The sequence below is a fragment of the Astyanax mexicanus genome, unplaced genomic scaffold (genome assembly GCF_023375975.1).
Source record: "Astyanax mexicanus isolate ESR-SI-001 unplaced genomic scaffold, AstMex3_surface scaffold_35, whole genome shotgun sequence".
NCBI classification, from domain to species: domain Eukaryota; kingdom Metazoa; phylum Chordata; class Actinopteri; order Characiformes; family Acestrorhamphidae; genus Astyanax; species Astyanax mexicanus.
In genome coordinates this window covers 1-15,000 of record NW_026040045.1, presented here as the reverse complement: position 1 = coordinate 15,000, position 15,000 = coordinate 1, and the positions used below count along the sequence as shown (strand labels likewise).

Sequence of the window (15,000 nt, the reverse complement as noted above, 5' to 3'; positions counted from 1 at the left end):
AAAGCTTACAGCACCTGGTATTCCCAGGTGGTCTCCCATCGAAGTACTAACCAGGCCAAACCCTGCTTAGCTTCCGAGATCAGACGAGATCGGGCGTTCTCAGGGTAGTGTGACCGTAAGCCATTGCAGAGCTCTCATCAAGACTACTTATGCAACTTCATCTATGTTGGGTTTCAGATAACAAACTAGTAATGTATAACAAGACCATGGTAATGGAAGCAAGAGGGGAAAATCTTACAGCACCTGGTATTCCCAGGTGGTCTCCCATCCAAGTACTAACCAGGCCAAACCCTGCTTAGCTTCCGAGATCAGACGAGATCGGGCGTTCTCAGGGTAGTGTGACCGTAAGCCATTGCAGAGCTCTCATCAAGACTACTTATGCAACTTCATCTATGTTGGGTTTCAGATAACAAACTAGTAATGTATAACAAGACCATGGTAATGGAAGCAAGAGGGGAAAAGCTTACAGCACCTGGTATTCCCAGGTGGTCTCCCATCCAAGTACTAACCAGGCCAAACCCTGCTTAGCTTCCGAGATCAGACGAGATCGGGCGTTCTCAGGGTAGTGTGACCGTAAGCCGTTGCAGAGCTCTCATCAAGACTACTTATGCAACTTCATCTATGTTGGGTTTCAGATAACAAACTAGTAATGTATAACAAGACCATGGTAATGGAAGCAAGAGGGGAAAATCTTACAGCACCTGGTATTCCCAGGTGGTCTCCCATCCAAGTACTAACCAGGCCAAACCCTGCTTAGCTTCCGAGATCAGACGAGATCGGGCGTTCTCAGGGTAGTGTGACCGTAAGCCATTGCAGAGCTCTCATCAAGACTACTTATGCAACTTCATCTATGTTGGGTTTCAGATAACAAACTAGTAATGTATAACAAGACCATGGTAATGGAAACAAGAGGGGAAAAGCTTACAGCACCTGGTATTCCCAGGTGGTCTCCCATCCAAGTACTAACCAGGCCAAACCCTGCTTAGCTTCCGAGATCAGACGAGATCGGGCGTTCTCAGGGTAGTGTGACCGTAAGCCATTGCAGAGCTCTCATCAAGACTACTTATGCAACTTCATCTATGTTGGGTTTCAGACAACAAACTAGTAATGTATAACAAGACCATGGTAATGGAAGCAAGAGGGGAAAAGCTTACAGCACCTGGTATTCCCAGGTGGTCTCCCATCCAAGTACTAACCAGGCCAAACCCTGCTTAGCTTCCGAGATCAGACGAGATCGGGCGTTCTCAGGGTAGTGTGACCGTAAGCCATTGCAGAGCTCTCATCAAGACTACTTATGCAACTTCATCTATGTTGGGTTTCAGATAACAAACTAGTAATGTATAACATGACCATGGTAATGGAAGCAAGAGGGGAAAAGCTTACAGCACCTGGTATTCCCAGGTGGTCTCCCATCCTAGTACTAACCAGGCCAAACCCTGCTTAGCTTCCGAGATCAGACGAGATCGGGCGTTCTCAGGGTAGTGTGACAGTAAGCCATTGCAGAGCTCTCATCAAGACTACTCATGCAACTTCATCTATGTTGGGTTTCAGACAACAAACTAGTAATGTATAACAAGACCATGGTAATGGAAGCAAGAGGGGAAAAGCTTACAGCACCTGGTATTCCCAGGTGGTCTCCCATCCAAGTACTAACCAGGCCAAACCCTGCTTAGCTTCCGAGATCAGACGAGATCGGGCGTTCTCAGGGTAGTGTGACCGTAAGCCATTGCAGGGCTCTCATCAAGACTACTTATGCAACTTCATCTATGTTGGGTTTCAGATAACAAACTAGTAATGTATAACAAGACCACGGTAATGGAAGCAAGAAGGGAAAAGCTTACAGCACCTGGTATTCCCAGGTGGTCTCCCATCCAAGTACTAACCAGGCCAAACCCTGCTTAGCTTCCGAGATCAGACGAGATCGGGCGTTCTCAGGGTAGTGTGACCGTAAGCCATTGCAGAGCTCTCATCAAGACTACTTATGCAACTTCATCTATGTTGGGTTTCAGATAACAAACTAGTAATGTATAACAAGACCATGGTAATGGAAGCAAGAGGGGAAAAGCTTACAGCACCTGGTATTCCCAGGTGGTCTCCCATCCAAGTACTAACCAGGCCAAACCCTGCTTAGCTTCCGAGATCAGACGAGATCGGGCGTTCTCAGGGTAGTGTGACCGTAAGCCATTGCAGAGCTCTCATCAAGACTACTTATGCAACTTCATCTATGTTGGGTTTCAGATAACAAACTAGTAATGTATAACAAGACCATGGTAATGGAAGCAAGAGGGGAAAAGCTTACAGCACCTGGTATTCCCAGGTGGTCTCCCATCCAAGTACTAACCAGGCCAAACCCTGCTTAGCTTCCGAGATCAGACGAGATCGGGCGTTCTCAGGGTAGTGTGACCGTAAGCCATTGCAGAGCTCTCATCAAGACTACTTATGCAACTTCATCTATGTTGGGTTTCAGATAACAAACTAGTAATGTATAACAAGACCATGGTAATGGAAGCAAGAGGGGAAAAGCTTACAGCACCTGGTATTCCCAGGTGGTCTCCCATCCAAGTACTAACCAGGCCAAACCCTGCTTAGCTTCCGAGATCAGACGAGATCGGGCGTTCTCAGGGTAGTGTGACCGTAAGCCATTGCAGAGCTCTCATCAAGACTACTTATGCAACTTCATCTATGTTGGGTTTCAGATAACAAACTAGTAATGTATAACAAGACCATGGTAATGGAAGCAAGAGGGGAAAAGCTTACAGCACCTGGTATTCCCAGGTGGTCTCCCATCCAAGTACTAACCAGGCCACACCCTGCTTAGCTTCCGAGATCAGACGAGATCGGGCGTTCTCAGGGTAGTGAGACCGTAAGCCATTGCAAAGCTCTCATCAAGACTACTTATGCAACTTCATCTATGTTGGGTTTCAGATAACAAACTAGTAATGTATAACAAGACCATGGTAATGGAAGCAAGAGGGGAAAAGCTTACAGCACCTGGTATTCCCAGGTGGTCTCCCATCCAAGTACTAACCAGGCCAAACCCTACTTAGCTTCCGAGATCAGACGAGATCGGGCGTTCTCAGGGTAGTGTGACCGTAAGCCATTGCAGAGCTCTCATCAAGACTACTTATGCAACTTCATCTATGTTGGGTTTCAGATAACAAACTAGTAATGTATAACAAGACCATGGTAATGGAAGTAAGAGGGGAAAAGCTTACAGCACCTGGTATTCCCAGGTGGTCTCCCATCCAAGTACTAACCAGGCCAAACCCTGCTTAGCTTCCGAGATCAGACGAGATCGGGCGTTCTCAGGGTAGTGTGCCCGTAAGCCATTGCAGAGCTCTCATCAAGACTACTTATGCAACTTCATCTATGTTGGGTTTCAGATAACAAACTAGTAATGTATAACAAGACCATGGTAATGGAAGCAAGAGGGGAAAAGCTTACAGCACCTGGTATTCCCAGGTGGTCTCCCATCCAAGTACTAACCAGGCCAAACCCTGCTTAGCTTCCGAGATCAGACGAGATCGGGCGTTCTCAGGGTAGTGTGACCGTAAGCCATTGCAGAGCTCTCATCAAGACTACTTATGCAACTTCATCTATGTTGGGTTTCAGATAACAAACTAGTAATGTATAACAAGACCATGGTAATGGAAGCAAGAGGGGAAAAGCTTACAGCACCTGGTATTCCCAGGTGGTCTCCCATCCAAGTACTAACCAGGCCACACCCTGCTTAGCTTCCGAGATCAGACGAGATCGGGCGTTCTCAGGGTAGTGTGACCGTAAGCCATTGCAAAGCTCTCATCAAGACTACTTATGCAACTTCATCTATGTTGGGTTTCAGATAACAAACTAGTAATGTATAACAAGACCATGGTAATGGAAGCAAGAGGGGAAAAGCTTACAGCACCTGGTATTCCCAGGTGGTCTCCCATCCAAGTACTAACCAGGCCAAACCCTGCTTAGCTTCCGAGATCAGACGAGATCGGGCGTTCTCAGGGTAGTGTGACCGTAAGCCATTGCAGAGCTCTCATCAAGACTACTTATGCAACTTCATCTATGTTGGGTTTCAGATAACAAACTAGTAATGTATAACAAGACCATGGTAATGGAAGCAAGAGGGGAAAAGCTTACAGCACCTGGTATTCCCAGGTGGTCTCCCATCCAAGTACTAACCAGGCCACACCCTGCTTAGCTTCCGAGATCAGACGAGATCGGGCGTTCTCAGGGTAGTGTGACCGTAAGCCATTGCAAAGCTCTCATCAAGACTACTTATGCAACTTCATCTATGTTGGGTTTCAGATAACAAACTAGTAATGTATAACAAGACCATGGTAATGGAAGCAAGAGGGGAAAAGCTTACAGCACCTGGTATTCCCAGGTGGTCTCCCATCCAAGTACTAACCAGGCCAAACCCTACTTAGCTTCCGAGATCAGACGAGATCGGGCGTTCTCAGGGTAGTGTGACCGTAAGCCATTGCAGAGCTCTCATCAAGACTACTTATGCAACTTCATCTATGTTGGGTTTCAGATAACAAACTAGTAATGTATAACAAGACCATGGTAATGGAAGTAAGAGGGGAAAAGCTTACAGCACCTGGTATTCCCAGGTGGTCTCCCATCCAAGTACTAACCAGGCCAAACCCTGCTTAGCTTCCGAGATCAGACGAGATCGGGCGTTCTCAGGGTAGTGTGACCGTAAGCCATTGCAGAGCTCTCATCAAGACTACTTATGCAACTTCATCTATGTTGGGTTTCAGATAACAAACTAGTAATGTATAACAAGACCATGGTAATGGAAGCAAGAGGGGAAAAGCTTACAGCACCTGGTATTCCCAGGTGGTCTCCCATCCAAGTACTAACCAGGCCAAACCCTGCTTAGCTTCCGAGATCAGACGAGATCGGGCGTTCTCAGGGTAGTGTGACCGTAAGCCATTGCAGAGCTCTCATCAAGACTACTTATGCAACTTCATCTATGTTGGGTTTCAGATAACAAACTAGTAATGTATAACAAGACCATGGTAATGGAAGCAAGAGGGGAAAAGCTTACAGCACCTGGTATTCCCAGGTGGTCTCCCATCCAAGTACTAACCAGGCCACACCCTGCTTAGCTTCCGAGATCAGACGAGATCGGGCGTTCTCAGGGTAGTGTGACCGTAAGCCATTGCAAAGCTCTCATCAAGACTACTTATGCAACTTCATCTATGTTGGGTTTCAGATAACAAACTAGTAATGTATAACAAGACCATGGTAATGGAAGCAAGAGGGGAAAAGCTTACAGCACCTGGTATTCCCAGGTGGTCTCCCATCCAAGTACTAACCAGGCCAAACCCTACTTAGCTTCCGAGATCAGACGAGATCGGGCGTTCTCAGGGTAGTGTGACCGTAAGCCATTGCAGAGCTCTCATCAAGACTACTTATGCAACTTCATCTATGTTGGGTTTCAGATAACAAACTAGTAATGTATAACAAGACCATGGTAATGGAAGTAAGAGGGGAAAAGCTTACAGCACCTGGTATTCCCAGGTGGTCTCCCATCCAAGTACTAACCAGGCCAAACCCTGCTTAGCTTCCGAGATCAGACGAGATCGGGCGTTCTCAGGGTAGTGTGACCGTAAGCCATTGCAGAGCTCTCATCAAGACTACTTATGCAACTTCATCTATGTTGGGTTTCAGATAACAAACTAGTAATGTATAACAAGACCATGGTAATGGAAGCAAGAGGGGAAAAGCTTACAGCACCTGGTATTCCCAGGTGGTCTCCCATCCAAGTACTAACCAGGCCAAACCCTGCTTAGCTTCCGAGATCAGACGAGATCGGGCGTTCTCAGGGTAGTGTGACCGTAAGCCATTGCAGAGCTCTCATCAAGACTACTTATGCAACTTCATCTATGTTGGGTTTCAGATAACAAACTAGTAATGTATAACAAGACCATGGTAATGGAAGCAAGAGGGGAAAAGCTTACAGCACCTGGTAGTCCCAGGTGGTCTCCCATCCAAGTACTAACCAGGCCAAACCCTGCTTAGCTTCCGAGATCAGACGAGATCGGGCGTTCTCAGGGTAGTGTGACCGTAAGCCATTGCAGAGCTCTCATCAAGACTACTTATGCAACTTCATCTATGTTGGGTTTCAGATAACAAACTAGTAATGTATAACAAGACCATGGTAATGGAAGCAAGAGGGGAAAAGCTTACAGCACCTGGTATTCCCAGGAGGTCTCCCATCCAAGTACTAACCAGGCCAAACCCTGCTTAGCTTCCGAGATCAGACGAGATCGGGCGTTCTCAGGGTAGTGTGACCGTAAGCCATTGCAGAGCTCTCATCAAGACTACTTATGCAACTTCATCTATGTTGGGTTTCAGATAACAAACTAGTAATGTATAACAAGACCATGGTAATGGAAGCAAGAGGGGAAAAGCTTACAGCACCTGGTATTCCCAGGTGGTCTCCCATCCAAGTACTAACCAGGCCAAACCCTGCTTAGCTTCCGAGATCAGACGAGATCTGGCGTTCTCAGGGTAGTGTGACCGTAAGCCATTGCAGAGCTCTCATCAAGACTACTTATGCAACTTCATCTATGTTGGGTTTCTGATAACAAACTAGTAATGTATAACAAGACCATGGTAATGGAAGCAAGAGGGGAAAAGCTTACAGCAGCTGGTATTCCCAGGTGGTCTCCCATCCAAGTACTAACCAGGCCAAACCCTGCTTAGCTTCCGAGATCAGACGAGATCGGGCGTTCTCAGGGTAGTGTGACCGTAAGCCATTGCAGAGTTCTCATCAAGACTACTTATGCAACTTCATCTATGTTGGGTTTCAGATAACAAACTAGTAATGTATAACAAGACCATGGTAATGGAAGCAAGAGGGGAAAAGCTTACAGCACCTGGTATTCCCAGGTGGTCTCCCATCCAAGTACTAACCAGGCCAAACCCTGCTTAGCTTCCGAGATCAGACGAGATCGGGCGTTCTCAGGGTAGTGTGACCGTAAGCCATTGCAGAGCTCTCATCAAGACTACTTATGCAACTTCATCTATGTTGGGTTTCAGATAACAAACTAGTAATGTATAACAAGACCATGGTAATGGAAGCAAGAGAGGAAAAGCTTACAGCACCTGGTATTCCCAGGTGGTCTCCCATCCAAGTACTAACCAGGCCAAACCCTGCTTAGCTTCCGAGATCAGACGAGATCGGGCGTTCTCAGGGTAGTGTGACCGTAAGCCATTGCAGAGCTCTCATCAAGACTACTTATGCAACTTCATCTATGTTGGGTTTCAGATAACAAACTAGTAATGTATAACAAGACCATGGTAATGGAAGCAAGAGGGGAAAAGCTTACAGCACCTGGTATTCCCAGGTGGTCTCCCATCCAAGTACTAACCAGGCCAAACCCTGCTTAGCTTCCGAGATCAGACGAGATCGGGCGTTCTCAGGGTAGTGTGACCGTAAGCCATTGCAGAGCTCTCATCAAGACTACTTATGCAACTTCATCTATGTTGGGTTTCAGATAACAAACTAGTAATGTATAACAAGACCATGGTAATGGAAGCAAGAGGGGAAAAGCTTACAGCACCTGGTATTCCCAGGTGGTCTCCCATCCAAGTACTAACCAGGCCAAACCCTGCTTAGCTTCCGAGATCAGACGAGATCGGGCGTTCTCAGGGTAGTGTGACCGTAAGCCATTGCAGAGCTCTCATCAAGACTACTTATGCAATTTCATCTATGTTGGGTCTCAGATAACAAACTAGTAATGTATAACAAGACCATGGCAATGGAAGCAAGAGGGGAAAAGCTTACAGCACCTGGTATTCCCAGGTGGTCTCCCATCCAAGTACTAACCAGGCCAAACCCTGCTTAGCTTCCGAGATCAGACGAGATCGGGCGTTCTCAGGGTAGTGTGACCCTAAGCCATTGCAGAGCTCTCATCAAGACTACTTATGCAACTTCATCTATGATGGGTTTCAGATAACAAACTAGTAATGCATAACAAGACCATGGTAATGGAAGCAAGAGGGGAAAAGCTTACAGCACCTGGTATTCCCAGGTGGTCTCCCATCCAAGTACTAACCAGGCCAAACCCTGCTTAGCTTCCGAGATCAGACGAGCTCGGGCGTTCTCAGGGTAGTGTGACCGTAAGCCATTGCAGAGTTCTCATCAAGACTACTTATGCAACTTCATCCATGTTGGGTTTCAGATAACAAACTAGTAATGTATAACAAGACCATGGTAATGGAAGCTAGAGGGGAAAAGCTTACAGCACCTGGTATTCCCAGGTGGTCTCCCATCCAAGTACTAACCAGGCCAAACCCTGCTTAGCTTCCGAGATCAGACGAGATCAAGCGTTCTCAGGGTAGTGTGACCGTAAGCCATTGCAGAGCTCTCATCAAGACTACTTATGCAACTTCATCTATGTTGGGTTTCAGATAACAAACTAGTAATGTATAACAAGACCATGGTAATGGAAGCAAGAGGGGAAAAGCTTACAGCACCTGGTATTCCCAGGTGGTCTCCCATCCAAGTACTAACCAGGCCAAACCCCGCTTAGCTTCCGAGATCAGACAAGATCGGGCGTTCTCAGGGTAGTGTGACCGTAAGCCATTGCAGAGCTCTCATCAAGACTACTTATGCAACTTCATCTATGTTGGGTTTCAGATAACAAACTAGTAATGTATAACAAGACCATGGTAATGGAAGCAAGAGGGGAAAAGCTTACAGCACCTGGTATTCCCAGGTGGTCTCCCATCCAAGTACTAACCAGGCCAAACCCTGCTTAGCTTCCGAGATCAGACGAGATCGGGCGTTCTCAGGGTAGTGTGACCCTAAGCCATTGCAGAGCTCTCATCAAGACTACTTATGCAACTTCATCTATGTTGGGTTTCAGATAACAAACTAGTAATGTATAACAAGACCATGGTAATGGAAGCAAGAGGGGAAAAGCTTACAGCACCTGGTATTCCCAGGTGGTCTCCCATCCAAGTACTAACCGGGCCAAACCCCGCTTAGCTTCCGAGGTCAGACGAGATCGGGCGTTCTCAGGGTAGTGTGACCGTAAGCCATTGCAGAGCTCTCATCAAGACTACTTATGCAACTTCATCTATGTTGGGTTTCAGAAAACAAACTAGTAATGTATAACAAGACCATGGTAATGGAAGCAAGAGGGGAAAAGCTTACAGCACCTGGTATTCCCAGGAGGTCTCCCATCCAAGTACTAACCAGGCCAAACCCTGCTTAGCTTCCGAGATCAGATGAGATCGGGCGTTCTCAGGGTAGTGTGACCGTAAGCCATTGCAGAGCTCTCATCAAGACTACTTATGCAACTTCATCTATGTTGGGTTTCAGATAACAAACTAGTAATGTATAACAAGACCATGGTAATGGAAGCAAGAGGGGAAAAGCTTACAGCACCTGGTATTCCCAGGTGGTCTCCCATCCAAGTACTAACCAGGCCAAACCCTGCTTAGCTTCCGAGATCAGACGAGCTCGGGCGTTCTCAGGGTAGTGTGACCGTAAGCCATTGCAGAGCTCTCATCAAGACTACTTATGCAACTTCATCCATGTTGGGTTTCAGATAACAAACTAGTAATGTATAACAAGACCATGGTAATGGAAGCTAGAGGGGAAAAGCTTACAGCACCTGGTATTCCCAGGTGGTCTCCCATCCAAGTACTAACCAGGCCAAACCCTGCTTAGCTTCCGAGATCAGACGTTCTCAGGGTAGTGTGACCGTAAGCCATTGCAGAGCTCTCATCAAGACTACTTATGCAACTTCATCTATGTTGGGTTTCAGATAACAAACTAGTAATGTATAACAAGACCATGGTAATGGAAGCAAGAGGGGAAAAGCTTACAGCACCTGGTATTCCCAGGTGGTCTCCCATCCAAGTACTAACCAGGCCAAACCACGCTTAGCTTCCGAGATCAGACGAGATCGGGCGTTCTCAGGGTAGTGTGACCGTAAGCCATTGCAGAGCTCTCATCAAGACTACTTATGCAACTTCATCTATGTTGGGTTTCAGATAACAAACTAGTAATGTATAACAAGACCATGGTAATGGAAGCAAGAGGGGAAAAGCTTACAGCACCTGGTATTCCCAGGTGGTCTCCCATCCAAGTACTAACCAGGCCAAACCCTGCTTAGCTTCCGAGATCAGACGAGATCGGGCGTTCTCAGGGTAGTGTGACCGTAAGCCATTGCAGAGCTATCATCAAGACTACTTATGCAACTTCATCTATGTTGGGTTTCAGATAACAAACTAGTAATGTATAACAAGACCATGGTAATGGAAGCAAGAGGGGAAAAGCTTACAGCACCTGGTATTCCCAGGTGGTCTCCCATCCAAGTACTAACCAGGCCAAACCCTGCTTAGCTTCCGAGATCAGACGAGATCGTGCGTTCTCAGGGTAGTGTGACCGTAAGCCATTGCAGAGCTCTCATCAAGACTACTTATGCAACTTCATCTATGTTGGGTTTCAGATAACAAACTAGTAATGTATAACAAGACCATGGTAATGGAAGCAAGAGGGGAAAAGCTTACAGCACCTGGTATTCCCAGGTGGTCTCCCATCCAAGTACTAACCAGGCCAAACCCTGCTTAGCTTCCGAGATCAGACGAGATCGGGCGTTCTCAGGGTAGTGTGACCGTAAGCCATTGCAGAGCTCTCATCAAGACTACTTATGCAACTTCATCTATGTTGGGTTTCAGATAACAAACTAGTAATGTATAACAAGACCATGGTAATGGAAGCAAGAGGGGAAAAGCTTACAGCACCTGGTATTCCCAGGTGGTCTCCCATCAAAGTACTAACCAGGCCAAACCCCGCTTAGCTTCCGAGATCAGACGAGATCGGGCGTTCTCAGGGTAGTGTGACCGTAAGCCATTGCAGAGCTCTCATCAAGACTACTTATGCAACTTCATCTATGTTGGGTTTCAGATAACAAACTAGTAATGTATAACAAGACCATGGTAATGGAAGCAAGAGGGGAAAAGCTTACAGCACCTGGTATTCCCAGGTGGTCTCCCATCCAAGTACTAACCAGGCCAAACCCTGCTTAGCTTCCGAGATCAGACGAGATCGGGCGTTCTCAGGGTAGTGTGACCGTAAGCCATTGCAGAGCTCTCATCAAGACTACTTATGCAACTTCATCTATGTTGGGTTTCAGATAACAAACTAGTAATGTATAACAAGACCATGGTAATGGAAGCAAGAGGGGAAAAGCTTACAGCACCTGGTATTCCCAGGTGGTCTCCCATCCAAGTACTAACCAGGCCAAACCCTGCTTAGCTTCCGAGATCAGACGAGATCGGGCGTTCTCAGGGTAGTGTGACCGTAAGCCATTGCACAGCTATCATCAAGACTACTTATGCAACTTCATCTATGTTGGGTTTCAGATAACAAACTAGTAATGTATAACAAGACCATGGTAATGGAAGCAAGAGCGGAAAAGCTTACAGCACCTGGTATTCCCAGGTGGTCTCCCAACCAAGTACTAACCAGGCCAAACCCCGCTGAGCTTCCGAGATCAGACGAGATCGGGCGTTCTCAGGGTAGTGTGACCATAAGCCATTGCAGAGCTCTCATCAAGACTACTTATGCAACTTCATCTATGTTGGGTTTCAGATAACAAACTAGTAATGTATAACAAGACCATGGTAATGGAAGCAAGAGGGGAAAAGCTTACAGCACCTGGTATTCCCAGGTGGTCTCCCATCCAAGTACTAACCAGGCCAAACCCTGCTTAGCTTCCGAGATCAGACGAGATCGGGCGTTCTCAGGGTAGTGTGACCGTAAGCCCTTGCAGAGCTATCATCAAGACTACTTATGCAACTTCATCTATGTTGGGTTTCAGATAACAAACTAGTAATGTATAACAAGACCATGGTAATGGAAGCAAGAGGGGAAAAGCTTACAGCACCTGGTATTCCCAGGTGGTCTCCCATCCAAGTACTAACCAGGCCAAACCCTGCTTAGCTTCCGAGATCAGACGAGATCGTGCGTTCTCAGGGTAGTGTGACCGTAAGCCATTGCAGAGCTCTCATCAAGACTACTTATGCAACTTCATCTATGTTGGGTTTCAGATAACAAACTAGTAATGTATAACAAGACCATGGTAATGGAAGCAAGAGGGGAAAAGCTTACAGCACCTGGTATTCCCAGGTGGTCTCCCATCCAAGTACTAACCAGGCCAAACCCTGCTTAGCTTCCGAGATCAGACGAGATCGGGCGTTCTCAGGGTAGTGTGACCGTAAGCCATTGCTGAGCTCTCATCAAGACTACTTATGCAACTTCATCTATGTTGGGTTTCAGATAACAAACTAGTAATGTATAACAAGACCATGGTAATGGAAGCAAGAGGGGAAAAGCTTACAGCACCTGGTATTCCCAGGTGGTCTCCCATCCAAGTACTAACCAGGCCAAACCCTGCTTAGCTTCCGAGATCAGACGAGATCGGGCGTTCTCAGGGTAGTGTGACCGTAAGCCATTGCAGAGCTCTCATCAAGACTACTTATGCAACTTCATCTATGTTGGGTTTCAGATAACAAACTAGTAATGTATAACAAGACCATGGTAATGGAAGCAAGAGGGGAAAAGCTTACAGCACCTGGTATTCCCAGGTGGTCTCCCATCCAAGTACTAACCAGGCCAAACCCTGCTTAGCTTCCGAGATCAGACGAGATCGGGCGTTCTCAGGGTAGTGTGACCGTAAGCCATTGCAGAGCTCTCATCAAGACTACTTATGCAACTTCATCTATGTTGGGTTTCAGATAACAAACTAGTAATGTATAACAAGACCATGGTAATGGAAGCAAGAGGGGAAAAGCTTACAGCACCTGGTATTCCCAGGTGGTCTCCCATCCAAGTACTAACCAGGCCAAACCCTGCTTAGCTTCCGAGATCAGACGAGATCGGGCGTTCTCAGGGTAGTGTGACCGTAAGCCATTGCAGAGCTCTCATCAAGACTACTTATGCAACTTCATCTATGTTGGGTTTCAGATAACAAACTAGTAATGTATAACAAGACCATGGTAATGGAAGCAAGAGGGGAAAAGCTTACACCACCTGGTATTCCCAGGTGGTCTCCCATCCAAGTACTAACCAAGCCAAACCCTGCTTAGCTTCCGAGATCAGACGAGATCGGGCGTTCTCAGGGTAGTGTGACCGTAAGCCATTGCAGAGCTCTCATCAAGACTACTTATGCAACTTCATCTATGTTGGGTTTCAGATAACAAACTAGTAATGTATAACAAGACCATGGTAATGGAAGCAAGAGGGGAAAAGCTTACAGCACCTGGTATTCCCAGGTGGTCTCCCATCAAAGTACTAACCAGGCCAAACCCCGCTTAGCTTCCGAGATCAGACGAGATCGGGCGTTCTCAGGGTAGTGTGACCGTAAGCCATTGCAGAGCTCTCATCAAGACTACTTATGCAACTTCATCTATGTTGGGTTTCAGATAACAAACTAGTAATGTATAACAAGACCATGGTAATGGAAGCAAGAGGGGAAAAGCTTACAGCACCTGGTATTCCCAGGTGGTCTCCCATCCAAGTACTAACCAGGCCAAACCCTGCTTAGCTTCCGAGATCAGACGAGATCGGGCGTTCTCAGGGTAGTGTGACCGTAAGCCATTGCCGAGCTCTCATCAAGACTACTTATGCAACTTCATCTATGTTGGGTTTCAGATAACAAACTAGTAATGTATAACAAGACCATGGTAATGGAAGCAAGAGGGGAAAAGCTTACAGCACCTGGTATTCCCAGGTGGTCTCCCATCCAAGTACTAACCAGGCCAAACCCTGCTTAGCTTCCGAGATCAGACGAGATCGGGCGTTCTCAGGGTAGTGTGACCGTAAGCCATTGCAGAGCTATCATCAAGACTACTTATGCAACTTCATCTATGTTGGGTTTCAGATAACAAACTAGTAATGTATAACAAGACCATGGTAATGGAAGCAAGAGGGGAAAAGCTTACAGCACCTGGTATTCCCAGGTGGTCTCCCAACCAAGTACTAACCAGGCCAAACCCCGCTGAGCTTCCGAGATCAGACGAGATCGGGCGTTCTCAGGGTAGTGTGACCGTAAGCCATTGCAGAGCTCTCATCAAGACTACTTATGCAACTTCATCTATGTTGGGTTTCAGATAACAAACTAGTAATGTATAACAAGACCATGGTAATGGAAGCAAGAGGGGAAAAGCTTACAGCACCTGGTATTCCCAGGTGGTCTCCCATCCAAGTACTAACCAGGCCAAACCCTGCTTAGCTTCCGAGATCAGACGAGATCGGGCGTTCTCAGGGTAGTGTGACCGTAAGCCCTTGCAGAGCTATCATCAAGACTACTTATGCAACTTCATCTATGTTGGGTTTCAGATAACAAACTAGTAATGTATAACAAGACCATGGTAATGGAAGCAAGAGGGGAAAAGCTTACAGCACCTGGTATTCCCAGGTGGTCTCCCATCCAAGTACTAACCAGGCCAAACCCTGCTTAGCTTCCGAGATCAGACGAGATCGTGCGTTCTCAGGGTAGTGTGACCGTAAGCCATTGCAGAGCTCTCATCAAGACTACTTATGCAACTTCATCTATGTTGGGTTTCAGATAACAAACTAGTAATGTATAACAAGACCATGGTAATGGAAGCAAGAGGGGAAAAGCTTACAGCACCTGGTATTCCCAGGTGGTCTCCCATCCAAGTACTAACCAGGCCAAACCCTGCTTAGCTTCCGAGATCAGACGAGATCGGGCGTTCTCAGGGTAGTGTGACCGTAAGCCATTGCTGAGCTCTCATCAAGACTACTTATGCAACTTCATCTATGTTGGGTTTCAGATAACAAACTAGTAATGTATAACAAGACCATGGTAATGGAAGCAAGAGGGGAAAAGCTTACAGCACCTGGTATTCCCAGGTGGTCTCCCATCCAAGTACTAACCAGGCCAAACCCTGCTTAGCTTCCGAGATCAGACGAGATCGGGCGTTCTCAGGGTAGTGTGACCGTAAGCCATT

The 15,000-nt window shown here is 46.7% G+C and overlaps 65 non-coding genes and 1 pseudogene across 65 annotated transcripts; all 66 read right to left on the bottom strand.

Annotated features, from left to right (window-relative positions):
* Window positions 1-2: 2 nt before the first annotated feature.
* LOC125790446 (5S ribosomal RNA) lies at window positions 3-121 on the bottom strand. Its single transcript, XR_007430238.1, has one exon. It is a non-coding gene; the product is annotated as a 5S ribosomal RNA (ribosomal RNA).
* Window positions 122-231: 110 nt separating this feature from the next.
* On the bottom strand, window positions 232-350 carry LOC125790509 (5S ribosomal RNA). Its single transcript, XR_007430301.1, has one exon. It is a non-coding gene; the product is annotated as a 5S ribosomal RNA (ribosomal RNA).
* Window positions 351-460: 110 nt separating this feature from the next.
* On the bottom strand, window positions 461-579 carry LOC125790684 (5S ribosomal RNA). The gene has a single exon (XR_007430475.1). It is a non-coding gene; the product is annotated as a 5S ribosomal RNA (ribosomal RNA).
* Window positions 580-689: 110 nt separating this feature from the next.
* LOC125790508 (5S ribosomal RNA) lies at window positions 690-808 on the bottom strand. The gene has a single exon (XR_007430300.1). It is a non-coding gene; the product is annotated as a 5S ribosomal RNA (ribosomal RNA).
* A 110-nt stretch (window positions 809-918) lies between these two features.
* Window positions 919-1,037, bottom strand: LOC125790673 (5S ribosomal RNA). The gene has a single exon (XR_007430465.1). It is a non-coding gene; the product is annotated as a 5S ribosomal RNA (ribosomal RNA).
* Window positions 1,038-1,147: 110 nt separating this feature from the next.
* On the bottom strand, window positions 1,148-1,266 carry LOC125790662 (5S ribosomal RNA). The gene has a single exon (XR_007430454.1). It is a non-coding gene; the product is annotated as a 5S ribosomal RNA (ribosomal RNA).
* A 110-nt stretch (window positions 1,267-1,376) lies between these two features.
* LOC125790488 (5S ribosomal RNA) lies at window positions 1,377-1,495 on the bottom strand. Its single transcript, XR_007430280.1, has one exon. It is a non-coding gene; the product is annotated as a 5S ribosomal RNA (ribosomal RNA).
* Window positions 1,496-1,605: 110 nt separating this feature from the next.
* Window positions 1,606-1,724, bottom strand: LOC125790651 (5S ribosomal RNA). The gene has a single exon (XR_007430443.1). It is a non-coding gene; the product is annotated as a 5S ribosomal RNA (ribosomal RNA).
* A 110-nt stretch (window positions 1,725-1,834) lies between these two features.
* On the bottom strand, window positions 1,835-1,953 carry LOC125790640 (5S ribosomal RNA). Its single transcript, XR_007430432.1, has one exon. It is a non-coding gene; the product is annotated as a 5S ribosomal RNA (ribosomal RNA).
* A 110-nt stretch (window positions 1,954-2,063) lies between these two features.
* Window positions 2,064-2,182, bottom strand: LOC125790629 (5S ribosomal RNA). Its single transcript, XR_007430421.1, has one exon. It is a non-coding gene; the product is annotated as a 5S ribosomal RNA (ribosomal RNA).
* Window positions 2,183-2,292: 110 nt separating this feature from the next.
* On the bottom strand, window positions 2,293-2,411 carry LOC125790618 (5S ribosomal RNA). The gene has a single exon (XR_007430410.1). It is a non-coding gene; the product is annotated as a 5S ribosomal RNA (ribosomal RNA).
* A 110-nt stretch (window positions 2,412-2,521) lies between these two features.
* LOC125790606 (5S ribosomal RNA) lies at window positions 2,522-2,640 on the bottom strand. The gene has a single exon (XR_007430398.1). It is a non-coding gene; the product is annotated as a 5S ribosomal RNA (ribosomal RNA).
* A 110-nt stretch (window positions 2,641-2,750) lies between these two features.
* Window positions 2,751-2,869, bottom strand: LOC125790559 (5S ribosomal RNA). The gene has a single exon (XR_007430351.1). It is a non-coding gene; the product is annotated as a 5S ribosomal RNA (ribosomal RNA).
* A 110-nt stretch (window positions 2,870-2,979) lies between these two features.
* Window positions 2,980-3,098, bottom strand: LOC125790491 (5S ribosomal RNA). The gene has a single exon (XR_007430283.1). It is a non-coding gene; the product is annotated as a 5S ribosomal RNA (ribosomal RNA).
* A 110-nt stretch (window positions 3,099-3,208) lies between these two features.
* Window positions 3,209-3,327, bottom strand: LOC125790500 (5S ribosomal RNA). Its single transcript, XR_007430292.1, has one exon. It is a non-coding gene; the product is annotated as a 5S ribosomal RNA (ribosomal RNA).
* Window positions 3,328-3,437: 110 nt separating this feature from the next.
* On the bottom strand, window positions 3,438-3,556 carry LOC125790595 (5S ribosomal RNA). The gene has a single exon (XR_007430387.1). It is a non-coding gene; the product is annotated as a 5S ribosomal RNA (ribosomal RNA).
* A 110-nt stretch (window positions 3,557-3,666) lies between these two features.
* Window positions 3,667-3,785, bottom strand: LOC125790463 (5S ribosomal RNA). The gene has a single exon (XR_007430255.1). It is a non-coding gene; the product is annotated as a 5S ribosomal RNA (ribosomal RNA).
* A 110-nt stretch (window positions 3,786-3,895) lies between these two features.
* Window positions 3,896-4,014, bottom strand: LOC125790584 (5S ribosomal RNA). Its single transcript, XR_007430376.1, has one exon. It is a non-coding gene; the product is annotated as a 5S ribosomal RNA (ribosomal RNA).
* A 110-nt stretch (window positions 4,015-4,124) lies between these two features.
* On the bottom strand, window positions 4,125-4,243 carry LOC125790461 (5S ribosomal RNA). Its single transcript, XR_007430253.1, has one exon. It is a non-coding gene; the product is annotated as a 5S ribosomal RNA (ribosomal RNA).
* A 110-nt stretch (window positions 4,244-4,353) lies between these two features.
* On the bottom strand, window positions 4,354-4,472 carry LOC125790490 (5S ribosomal RNA). The gene has a single exon (XR_007430282.1). It is a non-coding gene; the product is annotated as a 5S ribosomal RNA (ribosomal RNA).
* A 110-nt stretch (window positions 4,473-4,582) lies between these two features.
* Window positions 4,583-4,701, bottom strand: LOC125790573 (5S ribosomal RNA). The gene has a single exon (XR_007430365.1). It is a non-coding gene; the product is annotated as a 5S ribosomal RNA (ribosomal RNA).
* A 110-nt stretch (window positions 4,702-4,811) lies between these two features.
* LOC125790562 (5S ribosomal RNA) lies at window positions 4,812-4,930 on the bottom strand. The gene has a single exon (XR_007430354.1). It is a non-coding gene; the product is annotated as a 5S ribosomal RNA (ribosomal RNA).
* Window positions 4,931-5,040: 110 nt separating this feature from the next.
* Window positions 5,041-5,159, bottom strand: LOC125790460 (5S ribosomal RNA). Its single transcript, XR_007430252.1, has one exon. It is a non-coding gene; the product is annotated as a 5S ribosomal RNA (ribosomal RNA).
* Window positions 5,160-5,269: 110 nt separating this feature from the next.
* Window positions 5,270-5,388, bottom strand: LOC125790489 (5S ribosomal RNA). The gene has a single exon (XR_007430281.1). It is a non-coding gene; the product is annotated as a 5S ribosomal RNA (ribosomal RNA).
* Window positions 5,389-5,498: 110 nt separating this feature from the next.
* Window positions 5,499-5,617, bottom strand: LOC125790551 (5S ribosomal RNA). The gene has a single exon (XR_007430343.1). It is a non-coding gene; the product is annotated as a 5S ribosomal RNA (ribosomal RNA).
* A 110-nt stretch (window positions 5,618-5,727) lies between these two features.
* Window positions 5,728-5,846, bottom strand: LOC125790540 (5S ribosomal RNA). Its single transcript, XR_007430332.1, has one exon. It is a non-coding gene; the product is annotated as a 5S ribosomal RNA (ribosomal RNA).
* A 110-nt stretch (window positions 5,847-5,956) lies between these two features.
* LOC125790596 (5S ribosomal RNA) lies at window positions 5,957-6,075 on the bottom strand. Its single transcript, XR_007430388.1, has one exon. It is a non-coding gene; the product is annotated as a 5S ribosomal RNA (ribosomal RNA).
* Window positions 6,076-6,185: 110 nt separating this feature from the next.
* LOC125790329 (5S ribosomal RNA) lies at window positions 6,186-6,304 on the bottom strand. Its single transcript, XR_007430121.1, has one exon. It is a non-coding gene; the product is annotated as a 5S ribosomal RNA (ribosomal RNA).
* A 110-nt stretch (window positions 6,305-6,414) lies between these two features.
* Window positions 6,415-6,533, bottom strand: LOC125790549 (5S ribosomal RNA). Its single transcript, XR_007430341.1, has one exon. It is a non-coding gene; the product is annotated as a 5S ribosomal RNA (ribosomal RNA).
* Window positions 6,534-6,643: 110 nt separating this feature from the next.
* LOC125790615 (5S ribosomal RNA) lies at window positions 6,644-6,762 on the bottom strand. Its single transcript, XR_007430407.1, has one exon. It is a non-coding gene; the product is annotated as a 5S ribosomal RNA (ribosomal RNA).
* Window positions 6,763-6,872: 110 nt separating this feature from the next.
* On the bottom strand, window positions 6,873-6,991 carry LOC125790529 (5S ribosomal RNA). Its single transcript, XR_007430321.1, has one exon. It is a non-coding gene; the product is annotated as a 5S ribosomal RNA (ribosomal RNA).
* Window positions 6,992-7,101: 110 nt separating this feature from the next.
* Window positions 7,102-7,220, bottom strand: LOC125790518 (5S ribosomal RNA). Its single transcript, XR_007430310.1, has one exon. It is a non-coding gene; the product is annotated as a 5S ribosomal RNA (ribosomal RNA).
* Window positions 7,221-7,330: 110 nt separating this feature from the next.
* On the bottom strand, window positions 7,331-7,449 carry LOC125790507 (5S ribosomal RNA). Its single transcript, XR_007430299.1, has one exon. It is a non-coding gene; the product is annotated as a 5S ribosomal RNA (ribosomal RNA).
* Window positions 7,450-7,559: 110 nt separating this feature from the next.
* Window positions 7,560-7,678, bottom strand: LOC125790495 (5S ribosomal RNA). The gene has a single exon (XR_007430287.1). It is a non-coding gene; the product is annotated as a 5S ribosomal RNA (ribosomal RNA).
* A 110-nt stretch (window positions 7,679-7,788) lies between these two features.
* On the bottom strand, window positions 7,789-7,907 carry LOC125790506 (5S ribosomal RNA). Its single transcript, XR_007430298.1, has one exon. It is a non-coding gene; the product is annotated as a 5S ribosomal RNA (ribosomal RNA).
* Window positions 7,908-8,017: 110 nt separating this feature from the next.
* LOC125790553 (5S ribosomal RNA) lies at window positions 8,018-8,136 on the bottom strand. The gene has a single exon (XR_007430345.1). It is a non-coding gene; the product is annotated as a 5S ribosomal RNA (ribosomal RNA).
* A 110-nt stretch (window positions 8,137-8,246) lies between these two features.
* Window positions 8,247-8,365, bottom strand: LOC125790557 (5S ribosomal RNA). The gene has a single exon (XR_007430349.1). It is a non-coding gene; the product is annotated as a 5S ribosomal RNA (ribosomal RNA).
* Window positions 8,366-8,475: 110 nt separating this feature from the next.
* Window positions 8,476-8,594, bottom strand: LOC125790585 (5S ribosomal RNA). Its single transcript, XR_007430377.1, has one exon. It is a non-coding gene; the product is annotated as a 5S ribosomal RNA (ribosomal RNA).
* A 110-nt stretch (window positions 8,595-8,704) lies between these two features.
* LOC125790505 (5S ribosomal RNA) lies at window positions 8,705-8,823 on the bottom strand. The gene has a single exon (XR_007430297.1). It is a non-coding gene; the product is annotated as a 5S ribosomal RNA (ribosomal RNA).
* A 110-nt stretch (window positions 8,824-8,933) lies between these two features.
* Window positions 8,934-9,052, bottom strand: LOC125790499 (5S ribosomal RNA). Its single transcript, XR_007430291.1, has one exon. It is a non-coding gene; the product is annotated as a 5S ribosomal RNA (ribosomal RNA).
* A 110-nt stretch (window positions 9,053-9,162) lies between these two features.
* On the bottom strand, window positions 9,163-9,281 carry LOC125790501 (5S ribosomal RNA). The gene has a single exon (XR_007430293.1). It is a non-coding gene; the product is annotated as a 5S ribosomal RNA (ribosomal RNA).
* A 110-nt stretch (window positions 9,282-9,391) lies between these two features.
* Window positions 9,392-9,510, bottom strand: LOC125790552 (5S ribosomal RNA). Its single transcript, XR_007430344.1, has one exon. It is a non-coding gene; the product is annotated as a 5S ribosomal RNA (ribosomal RNA).
* Window positions 9,511-9,620: 110 nt separating this feature from the next.
* Window positions 9,621-9,729, bottom strand: LOC125790767 (5S ribosomal RNA; annotated as a pseudogene).
* A 110-nt stretch (window positions 9,730-9,839) lies between these two features.
* LOC125790572 (5S ribosomal RNA) lies at window positions 9,840-9,958 on the bottom strand. The gene has a single exon (XR_007430364.1). It is a non-coding gene; the product is annotated as a 5S ribosomal RNA (ribosomal RNA).
* A 110-nt stretch (window positions 9,959-10,068) lies between these two features.
* Window positions 10,069-10,187, bottom strand: LOC125790484 (5S ribosomal RNA). Its single transcript, XR_007430276.1, has one exon. It is a non-coding gene; the product is annotated as a 5S ribosomal RNA (ribosomal RNA).
* A 110-nt stretch (window positions 10,188-10,297) lies between these two features.
* On the bottom strand, window positions 10,298-10,416 carry LOC125790548 (5S ribosomal RNA). The gene has a single exon (XR_007430340.1). It is a non-coding gene; the product is annotated as a 5S ribosomal RNA (ribosomal RNA).
* A 110-nt stretch (window positions 10,417-10,526) lies between these two features.
* LOC125790473 (5S ribosomal RNA) lies at window positions 10,527-10,645 on the bottom strand. The gene has a single exon (XR_007430265.1). It is a non-coding gene; the product is annotated as a 5S ribosomal RNA (ribosomal RNA).
* Window positions 10,646-10,755: 110 nt separating this feature from the next.
* LOC125790472 (5S ribosomal RNA) lies at window positions 10,756-10,874 on the bottom strand. Its single transcript, XR_007430264.1, has one exon. It is a non-coding gene; the product is annotated as a 5S ribosomal RNA (ribosomal RNA).
* Window positions 10,875-10,984: 110 nt separating this feature from the next.
* LOC125790462 (5S ribosomal RNA) lies at window positions 10,985-11,103 on the bottom strand. Its single transcript, XR_007430254.1, has one exon. It is a non-coding gene; the product is annotated as a 5S ribosomal RNA (ribosomal RNA).
* A 110-nt stretch (window positions 11,104-11,213) lies between these two features.
* LOC125790451 (5S ribosomal RNA) lies at window positions 11,214-11,332 on the bottom strand. The gene has a single exon (XR_007430243.1). It is a non-coding gene; the product is annotated as a 5S ribosomal RNA (ribosomal RNA).
* Window positions 11,333-11,442: 110 nt separating this feature from the next.
* On the bottom strand, window positions 11,443-11,561 carry LOC125790648 (5S ribosomal RNA). Its single transcript, XR_007430440.1, has one exon. It is a non-coding gene; the product is annotated as a 5S ribosomal RNA (ribosomal RNA).
* A 110-nt stretch (window positions 11,562-11,671) lies between these two features.
* LOC125790440 (5S ribosomal RNA) lies at window positions 11,672-11,790 on the bottom strand. The gene has a single exon (XR_007430232.1). It is a non-coding gene; the product is annotated as a 5S ribosomal RNA (ribosomal RNA).
* Window positions 11,791-11,900: 110 nt separating this feature from the next.
* LOC125790547 (5S ribosomal RNA) lies at window positions 11,901-12,019 on the bottom strand. The gene has a single exon (XR_007430339.1). It is a non-coding gene; the product is annotated as a 5S ribosomal RNA (ribosomal RNA).
* A 110-nt stretch (window positions 12,020-12,129) lies between these two features.
* On the bottom strand, window positions 12,130-12,248 carry LOC125790429 (5S ribosomal RNA). Its single transcript, XR_007430221.1, has one exon. It is a non-coding gene; the product is annotated as a 5S ribosomal RNA (ribosomal RNA).
* Window positions 12,249-12,358: 110 nt separating this feature from the next.
* Window positions 12,359-12,477, bottom strand: LOC125790418 (5S ribosomal RNA). Its single transcript, XR_007430210.1, has one exon. It is a non-coding gene; the product is annotated as a 5S ribosomal RNA (ribosomal RNA).
* A 110-nt stretch (window positions 12,478-12,587) lies between these two features.
* On the bottom strand, window positions 12,588-12,706 carry LOC125790407 (5S ribosomal RNA). The gene has a single exon (XR_007430199.1). It is a non-coding gene; the product is annotated as a 5S ribosomal RNA (ribosomal RNA).
* A 110-nt stretch (window positions 12,707-12,816) lies between these two features.
* On the bottom strand, window positions 12,817-12,935 carry LOC125790396 (5S ribosomal RNA). The gene has a single exon (XR_007430188.1). It is a non-coding gene; the product is annotated as a 5S ribosomal RNA (ribosomal RNA).
* Window positions 12,936-13,045: 110 nt separating this feature from the next.
* Window positions 13,046-13,164, bottom strand: LOC125790619 (5S ribosomal RNA). The gene has a single exon (XR_007430411.1). It is a non-coding gene; the product is annotated as a 5S ribosomal RNA (ribosomal RNA).
* A 110-nt stretch (window positions 13,165-13,274) lies between these two features.
* On the bottom strand, window positions 13,275-13,393 carry LOC125790471 (5S ribosomal RNA). The gene has a single exon (XR_007430263.1). It is a non-coding gene; the product is annotated as a 5S ribosomal RNA (ribosomal RNA).
* A 110-nt stretch (window positions 13,394-13,503) lies between these two features.
* Window positions 13,504-13,622, bottom strand: LOC125790384 (5S ribosomal RNA). The gene has a single exon (XR_007430176.1). It is a non-coding gene; the product is annotated as a 5S ribosomal RNA (ribosomal RNA).
* Window positions 13,623-13,732: 110 nt separating this feature from the next.
* On the bottom strand, window positions 13,733-13,851 carry LOC125790373 (5S ribosomal RNA). The gene has a single exon (XR_007430165.1). It is a non-coding gene; the product is annotated as a 5S ribosomal RNA (ribosomal RNA).
* Window positions 13,852-13,961: 110 nt separating this feature from the next.
* Window positions 13,962-14,080, bottom strand: LOC125790635 (5S ribosomal RNA). The gene has a single exon (XR_007430427.1). It is a non-coding gene; the product is annotated as a 5S ribosomal RNA (ribosomal RNA).
* A 110-nt stretch (window positions 14,081-14,190) lies between these two features.
* On the bottom strand, window positions 14,191-14,309 carry LOC125790362 (5S ribosomal RNA). The gene has a single exon (XR_007430154.1). It is a non-coding gene; the product is annotated as a 5S ribosomal RNA (ribosomal RNA).
* Window positions 14,310-14,419: 110 nt separating this feature from the next.
* Window positions 14,420-14,538, bottom strand: LOC125790546 (5S ribosomal RNA). Its single transcript, XR_007430338.1, has one exon. It is a non-coding gene; the product is annotated as a 5S ribosomal RNA (ribosomal RNA).
* Window positions 14,539-14,648: 110 nt separating this feature from the next.
* Window positions 14,649-14,767, bottom strand: LOC125790351 (5S ribosomal RNA). The gene has a single exon (XR_007430143.1). It is a non-coding gene; the product is annotated as a 5S ribosomal RNA (ribosomal RNA).
* Window positions 14,768-14,877: 110 nt separating this feature from the next.
* Window positions 14,878-14,996, bottom strand: LOC125790340 (5S ribosomal RNA). Its single transcript, XR_007430132.1, has one exon. It is a non-coding gene; the product is annotated as a 5S ribosomal RNA (ribosomal RNA).
* Window positions 14,997-15,000: the final 4 nt, after the last annotated feature.